Raw genomic sequence first — 10,704 nt, forward strand, 5'->3', positions numbered from 1 at the left:
ATCAGAGATCAATCAGGGTGTGACATGTCACATGTATACTGTATAGACTAATTAAATCTACAGACACAGCAAACAGAGGCGCAGAGAGAGAGAGAGAGAGAGAGAGAGAAAGAGAGAGAGAGAGAGAGAGAGAGAGAGATCTATCAATAGAGAGAAAGACATACAGTAGATAGATACATAGATAAAGATAGAGATCTCCGGAATCCATAGGCCTATCAGTTGCATCACTAGGCCTAATAATAACAATAATAGTATCTGGACCCCCAGATTAGTGACAATAATTGGGTGGGGGGGGGGGGGGGTCCCTGGAACTAAATATTTTGAGATGGGGGTCCGTGGCCAAATACATTTTGGGGGTCCTTCACATGAAAAAGTTTGAGCACCACTGACATGGAAACATAGGTTTTTCAATAAAAAATAAAAAATAAATGCACACATTTTTACAATTTAAAAAAATAGCAGATCTACAAGCTTGCCTATTTTTCAATAGTTAAAGCACTAAATAACGCATAATAATGCGTTCCCAGTCTAAATGAGTTAAACCCCCTCCTCCTATGAAGAACATTCATGGGGGGCCCACAGTGAATCTTTGTACCCAGGGCGCAGAATTTGGCGCGACACCCCTTACCTGGCGTGCAAGACACCATTCATGTTGCCATACCTTAGCTTTTGCTGAACTGACGTCACTGCATGGGGACAGAACGTTTTCGGGGTCTTCTCTGGGTCTGCGTGTTAAAGTCAGTGATGAAATAAGATCAAATAAAATGAAACATATAACATAATATATTGTTGTTGTCGGGTGGAAACCTTGTATGTCCAAAAACATTTGTTTTGTGTTCATCAACCTTTTGAGTGCCGATCCCGAACAAGTTCGGCTTTTTTTCGGCAAGAGACAATATTTTTTTTTTTGCTGTTTTACTTACCCTGAGTTGCTTGTAGAGACGTGGGTGGTCCTGGCTCGTCCTACGCTTTCCAAGGAGCCGAGCTATGTGCTCCGACGATTTATTCCATTGCCAGATGCCAAGTTTACAGCCCCCCATTTTTTACTGAATCTATGCTGTTGGTGGCGCGACGTTTCACGGGGTGCTGATCCCGAACTAGTTCGGCTTTTTATATAAAAGGAATTAAATAATCGGAGGCCTCACCGAAGCCTGAGGCTAAATTTTCATCCAGGCCGCCGGCCGTGATCTGTTTACATTGGCCCGCGAGAGCGTCTCGCCGCCGAATCGCGCCGCCGAATCCAATGCATTCTCACATCTTTGAAGCTCATTTTCTCTGAACTGTGTTCTTATGGAAGCGGAAAAGGTTTATTTAAGGCTAAATCGCCGAAAATCGGGCTTCTAACATGAGTGATAGCCTATGGCTAACTTGTAGCTATCTTCATCCGGGTCTTTTTCATGTCACGCACGAACGTGAACACGCAGGTCACTGCTACGTGGGTCCCCGTATGTTACAGCGCTGGTCTATGGGAGTGACTCTGGCAAGGCTTACAGACTTGCCAGAGTGGCAAGTCTGGCTTGGCGCCGTGGCACAGAAAGGTTAAAAATATATATTTAAAATTGTGAAAATAGTCCATCTACAAGCACACAATGCCTTGCCCCTGTTCTTGTAGATCTGCTATTCTCACTAGTTTTGTGCGACAGTCTTGTATGAAGATTTGAAGAAGCAGGGCTTTACTTTACTTAAAACATACAAATTTGAAACTTGGAGATACGAGGTTTCTGCCCGACGGTGACGATATATATAGCTTATATTTAACCTGCTGAAGCTCAACTCTCAGTTCAGGCTGCAGTGCAGTCATGAGGAAAATGAGGCAATTGAAAACAGATGTTTTTTTTCCAGGGCGGTTTTGAAGGTAGGGGCCACAGCGAAGGCCCTGTCACCCCAGGTTCTGGCAGGGTTGGGCCTACAGTCGTTGTGGAGGTATCTATCATTGCATCAGCCAACACATACTGTAGAGCAGGGCAGGAAATTCACGGCGGCCACGACGGCCATGGCCGTCGTTGCCCCTCTCTTTGGCCGTGTGCCCCTCGAAAAATGACATGCCCAAACGGCCACAGTGGCCGTGGTGCCCCGGTGCCCACAGCAGTCCATTAACTGCTTTTTACCGTTTTTTCCTCTGCGCGATTTTCCAGTCATTACGGTAACAGCAGTGCGTGGTTGGCTGAGCTCCTCACATGACCAGTAGTAGATTCCATTTACGCTCGTAGTAGCAGCATAGCAGCCGCCGCATAGTGAGCCGCCGGAGTCCCGCGACACAGTGTTTATACAACACAAAAGCATCACCGGGCCAAACGGGAGTTACATCTAACGCAGCCTGTTGAATAAATCCGAATGTGCGAACGAATGCTTTCAAACGGAGCTCTGCTGAGCTCAGGACAACAACCAAAATGCAGCACTAAGGGAACCAAAAGCTATTCTTTCCCCAAGAGGCTGAGCTGTCAGAAAGTACATTATTGTTGAGAAAGGATCACTCCGCGAACGGGAGGGAGGAGTTTGTGTGCGTGTGTGCGTGTGCGTGCGTGCGTGCACAACACATGGCCAGTGGTGGAAAAAGTACTCAAATGTTTTACTTAAGTAAAAGTATCAATAGCCTACTGCAATGTAGAAATACTCCGGTTGCAAGTAAAAGTCCTAAATATACTTGAGTAAAAGTACAAAAGTATTGGTATCAAAATGTACTTAAAGTACCAAAAGTAAAAGTACAAAATGTTTGAAAATAGCAGATCTACAAGCTCACAACGCATAGTTATGCGACACATCTTGAGCTTGTAGATCTGCTATTTTTTCTATAAGCTTGGTTATTTTCAAATAGCCTAAATAGGGCTAAAGTGGTCCATGTATGTTTAATAATATTATAATTGATATATGCAAAGTAACTGGTAACTAAAGGTTTCAAATAATTGTAGTGGAGTAAAAGTACAATATTTGGATCCGAGATGTAGTGGAGTAGAAGTAAGTGTTAGAAATACTCAAAATTACAATAAACAATTAAGTACAATACTTAAGTAAATGTACTTAGTTACTTTACACCACTGCACATGGCAAAACAGAAATAAAACAGGTTCTTGATATTTATTTAATTGAAAGGTATTACATTAAACCTTAACGTTTAAGCTAAATTAACTATGACTGTGGCGTGGACTTAAAATCATTGTTTTAATGATGGCCTTCCTGCCCTGGCACTTGGCCTTTGTGCCCTCACAAATTTGACAACACCAAAGGCCAATTGGCCTTGCCCCTAAACTGACGAAATTCCAGGCCTGCTGTAGAGGGTTGCTCATGTTTGTGTAGCTTGATGCCTATTAGTTAAACATTAATTTCAGGTATTATAGCATGTGACAGACAGACCCAGAACATGCACTGTACAGTAAGTCAGAGGTTTTCAACCCTTTTCATATCTAGTTCCATATCATTTATTCAGCATTTGAGCCACAGACCACCATTTGATGACATTTATAGCCTATCAGACCCTAAACGTGCAATATTTTGTTATCGTTGGATAAAATGCTGTCCACAATTCCATGCTGTATTGATATGGTACCATAGGAGAGATAACAGGCAAACGTTGATCAAAATAACAATTCTGCTACATTCTCTAATTGGGTAGACTTCTTGTAAATTAAGCAATGCAGATGTTTAACAATAATTTCACTCTTTAGAGCGCAAAATGAAACGGAATGGAACCAACCGCTCAAGAGTTAAAGATCTGTTTAAAGGTTCATTTGGTTACCTCTCCGTCATTTGGCTGGGGACAACCTGGAAAATATTATATGCTATTTAGTGTGATTGAAAGGCAATGATGAATTGGCTGTGATGGAAAAAAGTCATCCTATATAGAAATACTCTTTTCAAGTAAAAGTCCTGTATTCAAATTGTTTTAAAAGTACAAAGATATTGACATCAAAATGAATAATAATTGAATCAATAATCTTTTGAAAAATAAAATGAAATAAATGTACAATTTTACAACACGTTGTGTTTTGTAATAATAATCTTCTAAAACCTGCAAAGATAAAACAGGTATCTTAAACTATTTCAAGTAACTGTAGTGGAGTGGAGGGCATAATATTTGCAGATCCTCCTCAGAAAGTGACAGGTTTGGGCCTACAGTCATTGGTGGAGGTATCATTGCCAACAGATAGAGGGTTGGTCATGTTTGTCTTATTTAAATGTGCATTCCAGGTATCAGTAGCATGTGACGGCCCCGCAGCATGTACCTACAGTATGTACTTAAGCTTGATGCCTCTTATTTCATTAAAATGTACTGAATCAGCATGTGACAGCCCCAGAGCATGTGCACATGTACTCTATGTATTGTGTAGCTTGATGTCTTTGCGCCCATGCAGGAGGCTGAAGGCTATAGTTTGGGTCTTGTATTGTGTAGTTTGATAATAATAACAGGCCTATCTGGAATTTATATAGCGTGTTTCTGAGTAGTCGCTTGACAAGTGTGGGCTAAAGGGGGGCTAGGGGAGAAGGTAGGTGGGGCGGAGGTTGTGGTTTGCCAGCCAATAAAACGTTTGGCATGGATAGGTGCAAGGGTGCCGGAGATAAAAGTCGGGCCAATAGTGTGACGTAATGTGACGGACAGATGGAGGGACAGACTGACGGACAGCAAAATAGGAAAAATAACTTAAGATAGGAAAGTGCAATAAGAGATAAAAAACAACGAGGCAATAAAAACAAGAATTGATACAATTGATACAAGGGCAATTGAAAAAATATGTTTTTTTGTTGTTGTTTTTTCAGGGCGGTTTTGAAGGTAGGGAGGGAAGGGGGTCTCCCTCAAAAAAGGTTCTATGTTCCCCAGGTTCTATATTCCCCATTTACCCCCACAAAAATAGGTTCTATGTTCCCCACTCATCCAAAAATGCATGGGAAACATTCATTTCTAATTATTAATTAAATAACTCAAACACAATAATGGGGAGAAATTACAAATACTAGTGGGACAGGGGGCACTAGGGACATCTGGACACCATACTTTTGTTATGACTGGGCATCTGGACGAGTGGGCACCTGGACATCTGGGCAATAGGGACGTGTGGGTATTTGGACAATGCACTTAGGGGTGGAGACATCTGGATACCTGGGCAACTGGGCACCTAATTTAGGATTGCCCACATGTTTTCTGGTGGGGAACATACCTACAGTAGATCCTTTTTTTGGTTGAGCGGGGAACATAGAACCTTTTTGTGGGGAGGGTGGGTGGGGAACATACAGTGGTTGTACCTTGAAAGTGCTGGTCGTGGCACTGATGTGGTACCACCATGGCAGCCAGATCAGTTGAGGCACCACGTTGTTACATGCCACAACCACTAGGTGGGGTTAGAGAGCAACTAATGCCCAGATAAAGGCATATGAGACAGGTTTGTTGCTTAACTGGGTAGTTAATTTAATTTTCAAGAATGAGTAGATTTTGAGCCAAAAACAATCTTTCAGTCAACAGCAATGACTTGTTGGCAATTGTATTAAAAAGATGTATTACTAAACTCTGGAATCCAGGGGAAAGGGTGAATTTACATGCGAGTTCTAATGAACTGAAAAGCAATTATTGCTTTATTCACAACTGTTTATCATATTTAACAACATTAAACAAATTAATTATTCTAATTTCAAAGTCTCCAGGACAGTAAAAATAAAGAATAAATAAAATAATTCAATAAAATCCTCCAGCCAACCATTAGAAGTTGATTATCACAATAAGTAATTAAATACAATAAGTAATTGTGAGTATTTTCTTTTTTAAAGATTGCTACTTTAAAAAACAACTATGTTTCTTACACTAAACAATGTTAGACAAAACAAACACAAAAGATTTGAAATCTATCATAATCAATGACAGTACAGAAGTTAGAACCAAACACATTTTAAGTGAAAACATTCAAATCTCTGCAATGGACTGTAGATCGGCTATTTTCAAATAGCCATGGTATAAATAGGTGTAAAGTGGATAAATGTATATTTTATAATATTAAAAGTGTATGTGCAAAGTAATTACTAACTAAAGTTTTCAAATAAATGTAGTGGAGTAAAAGTACAATATTTGGATCCAATATATAATGAAGTAGAAATGAAAGTATTGGAAATTGGAAATACTCAAGTAAAGTACAAATATCTCACAACTGTACTAATGTAGGCTTAGTTGCTTTACACCACTGGCGATCATAAATTTGATTTTTTTTTTAAAGGAGGAAAGGGAACAGTTTGGAATCTGATCATCATCAACTTGCGACGGGCATTTCCCCTATTGAGTGAAAGATTAGCTATTTCTAGAAGAAATAAAATAATTAAGGTGTTTTTGATTTTACATTGTATTTATACAGGGCAATTATAATGTATTAAGGCGTATTTGTCGTATTAGCCAGGGATCCCTTTAAAGTAGGGTGACCATATTTCCAGCCACTCAAACCGGGACGCAAAACACTGTTGCCTAAAACTGGGACCCTAAAAGCAATGCGCACGTTACCGCGCACGCGCGTGCCCATTCTCTAACGTTCGTGCACGCGCACACACGCACCGCAGGGTTGCAAACAGGCAGTGAGTGATTGACAAACAGCCTCAGCGTTGAATTCAGATGCAATGAATTTGTTCCTTTTTTCTGATTGGTTAGGTGAGCATGTTTTCATGAAAAGAACATGATAAATGTCTATGCAACCACTGAAAACAGCTACTATTGTTTTAATTCTGGCGAAAACCGGGACAATTTTGCAGTGAATGTTGAAAACTGGGACATATTAGTGTTTTAGAGATATTTGTCGGGACACCGGGACACGCAGCTTGAAAACGGGACTGTCCCGGGTAAAACGGGACGTCTGGTCACCCTACTTTAAAGCCAGAGAGAGAGATTTCCCATCTGATACTCTGGTATAGTTTTATGGTGGATAGATATATTCTATGAACAAACTTTTATCAACAACATGCATCGCATCTGACACGCATTGTATACTGGACATTGATTAGACATTAGTTTTGATGACTCAGTGGCTGTTGCTGTGTGTGCATCATGAGAATGAAAAGTAAACTGTAGGTAGCTTCACACCTCAGGCTGCCAGGACCATTGATAGAATATTGGGATAATTTGCATGTGAATCAAAGAAGCCCTAGACACAACCTTCCCTTCCCCCAAAGGTTTGCAGATCAGTTATCTTTGAGCATGCAACATGTCTTAACAACTCTAGCCTGCCAGTGTTGCTGGGTCTGCTTATTTTAAGTGACTTTGGTCCTGTTTTCCTGTAAAGTCGCTTGTAAAGATTCATAGTTGTGGGTTGCTTTTGTTAGGGCTAGTTTCTTAAGTGTAGTGGCTTATTTGTCCTTAATTTCAAGATAATTTTTTTAAAATAGCTGATGTAATAGAGTTCAAGTGGTGAAATGGTTGCTTCTTTTGGGCTTGTTTTCATAGACCTGGTCGCTTGTTTCACTCACAGAATATAGCAAATGTGGTAACACTCTCTCACATTGGAGAAAACAAACACCACCGGTGGAAAGTAGCCTAACTAGTACATTTGATTTAATTAAGTATTGTACTTAAATATAATTTCTTCTTTAAGTACTTAACTTGAGTGTTTCCAATTACTAAAGAAATGTTACTAAATTCATTTGTAGATTTGGATTATTATTACAAAACATAAATTACCCACTTCACTCAGCCAAAACGTCAGATGATCTACAATTAATCTCACAATGTCTTGCGATGCCACGAATTGTGAGCTTGTAGGCTAGATCTGCACAATATTTGTATACATTGTAAACTTGTGAAATGGGACATTCTGCATAATGAGTACTTTTACTTTTGATACTTTAAGTACATTTTGATGTCAATACTTTACCTTAAGAGTTAACTTTAAGTAGCATGGACCTATAGTTTCATTTGAGGTGCATGTGTTTGTGCAGAGATGTTATGTGCAGACTGCAGAGATGTATTTTGTTGGACCAGGCTACGCTCAACTTCCCGGTCTAGATAGACTATATTCTATAAACTTCACTGACTTCATTTAACTTATATCAACGAAAGAGAGAGTGCAAGAGAAGTTATTTTTGCTGTGTGTGCATCATGAGAATGAAAAGTAAGTAAGCTTCACACCTCATGCTGCCAGGACCATTGATAGAATATTGGGTTAATTTGCATGTCAAGAGGTGTAGTGTTCAGTTTCACAGTCAACTCAAGAGAGTGAGACTGAAAGATCAGTTTATCCCCTTGTGCAAAACATTATGCTTGTTGTATCATGGTTGCGATGACGAGGCTACACTCTGACTGTACTATTTTACCACTGTCAAAGGAATAATTATCCAAGCATAATCGGAATATGAAATCTCTCTCTCTCAATCGTATATAAAATATCATATAAAAGTGAAACCTGCTATTGATCAATGAGTTTCTGCATTTACATGTGTAGAGTCTATGGACAGATCGTAGAAAAATGCCCCAGAAAATGTGACAAGCTCAACGGCCACTAACTGTATGTTCATCATGTTAAAAAATATTTTGCCTTATTCACACTATGAAAAGCCAAGCTAATGGTTTGAAAAAACAATACAATAAAATCTTCCATTCAACAATTAGAAGTTAGTAATCACTTTACGGCTATTTTGTATATCCCTATGATGATTGCAGAAGAGACAAAGTTAAAACGATAATAAAATAAGTCATTAGTATTCATTCAATAGAGATTGTTTCTTAATTTAGGGATTTAAAAGTCTTGCTCAGGGACACTTCAGCAAGTAGGTGGCCTGGCCAGAATTCGTACCCGTGTACTCCCAAACCCCCAACCCCCCAACCCCCCACTGTGTGTGTCTGACTCTCTCTGTGAGTTTGTTTGCTAAACTGTGTCACATGGGGGGTTGGGACTTGTAGCTTGTGGTCATTCGAAGAACTTTGCATTATTTCTCTAATAAAAAACAAACAAACATTATAATAATAATGTATTATGTACCTTGGTGCCAAGGTGTAATGAAAATCAGGCAGCAGCCGTTCGCAACTGGTAAAATTTCTCTTTACATATCTACTGCATAGTACTGTGTTCTATTTGTCTGTCATTCAATGTTATATGAGATACTTTAATGGTTTCCAGTGGAAATAAGCTTAGTCTTTTCATGGATCTCCTTGTAGTAGACCTTGTACCAGTGAACTGTACCGTCATGAAACTGTACCTTTTGCTATGCAATCTTCTAATAAAGTCTTCAATGCTTGGTATGCAATCTTCTAATAAAGTCTTCAATGCTTGGTAATACAATGTATTCTCTATGCAAACCAGCTTTAAAAATGTCCAAGCTGGAAAAAAGCTGGAAATGTTTTAAGCTGGTTTGCATAGAGAATACATTGAATTACCAAGCAAACCATTAGCTTGGCTTTTCGTAGTGTGAATGCAGCATTACTCTTACGAAGTTCTTGAAAAATAGATTCCTCAGCAGGGGATTAAACTCTGTTCTCCCATATGCCATTCCATGACACTATCCACTAGACTAGCACTACAGAATGAAAACTCATAAATTGTTCCTTTAGCCTCTAAAATGTTGTCCATTCAAACTGTTTCAATTTGTTTTATTTAAACCGTATTTTTCTAATTGTTGACTGAATATTTTATGTACTATTAGGCCTATTATTATTATTATTATTTTCCTGTCATGGGTCATGGGGAAATTAGAATGCATTAGCATACTTATTTTTACAAATCTAGTTGAGTTCTAGGCACATCTAGTTTTTCATTTGTCAAATGCTTTTAAGTATAATAAACACAGTTGTGTATAAAGCAACAATTGCATTTCAATTCAACCTGAACTCTGCATTGTCGTCTAAGTTTTCTTTAATTAATAACAATCACAATGAATCTGTTCACCCTTGCTGTGTTGCCAACACTGTAATGTAGGGTTCATGGACTCACATGTGCCTCCCTGTGGCAGATAAGCCACATTACATGCTGTAACACCTCTAAAAAAGGTGGTACCACATTTACTCACATTTACTCAGTGGCACTACAGTGGTGCCACAGAGGCAGCCAACTGGTGACACTGCCAATCTTAACTGCTAACCACTGTAGAACCTAGGGAACATAGAACCTTTTTGTGGGGAGGGTGGGTGGGGAACATAGAACCTAGGGAACATAGAACCTTTTTGTGGGGAGGGTGGGTGGGGAACTTAGAACCTGGGGAACATAGAACCGTTTTGGGTGGGGAGTGGGGAAACATAGAACCTGGGGAACATAGGACCTTTTTGGGTGGGGAGTGGGGAACATAGAACCTTTTTGGGTGGGGAGTGGGGAACATAGAACCTGGGGAACATAGAACCTTTTTGGGTGGGGAGTGGGGAACATAGAACCTGGGGAACATAGAACCTGGTGAACATAGAACCTGGGGAACATAGAACCTGGTGAACATAGAACCTGGGGAACATAGAACCTGGGGGACATAGAACCTGGGGAACATAGAACCTGGGGGACATAGAACCTGGTGAACATAGAACCTGGGGAACATAGAACCTGGGGAACATAGAACCTGTGGAACATAGAACCTGGGGAACATAGGGTGGACCCCCAAGAGGGACATATAAAGTTTGCAGAATTGGTCAGTTTTTAACAAAAGTCTGATTGTGGTGAAACATTGAACACACATCCGCACTAAGTTGAGGAACAAATGCCACCCTTTAACATTACCCTATTATAGCGCCACCAGGAGGGCGATTTTTACAAAATGTTTTTTGAGTGG

This window comes from Nannobrachium achirus, assembly GCF_963921795.1.
Source record: "Nannobrachium achirus genome assembly, chromosome: 4".
Taxonomy (NCBI): Eukaryota; Metazoa; Chordata; class Actinopteri; order Myctophiformes; family Myctophidae; genus Nannobrachium; species Nannobrachium achirus.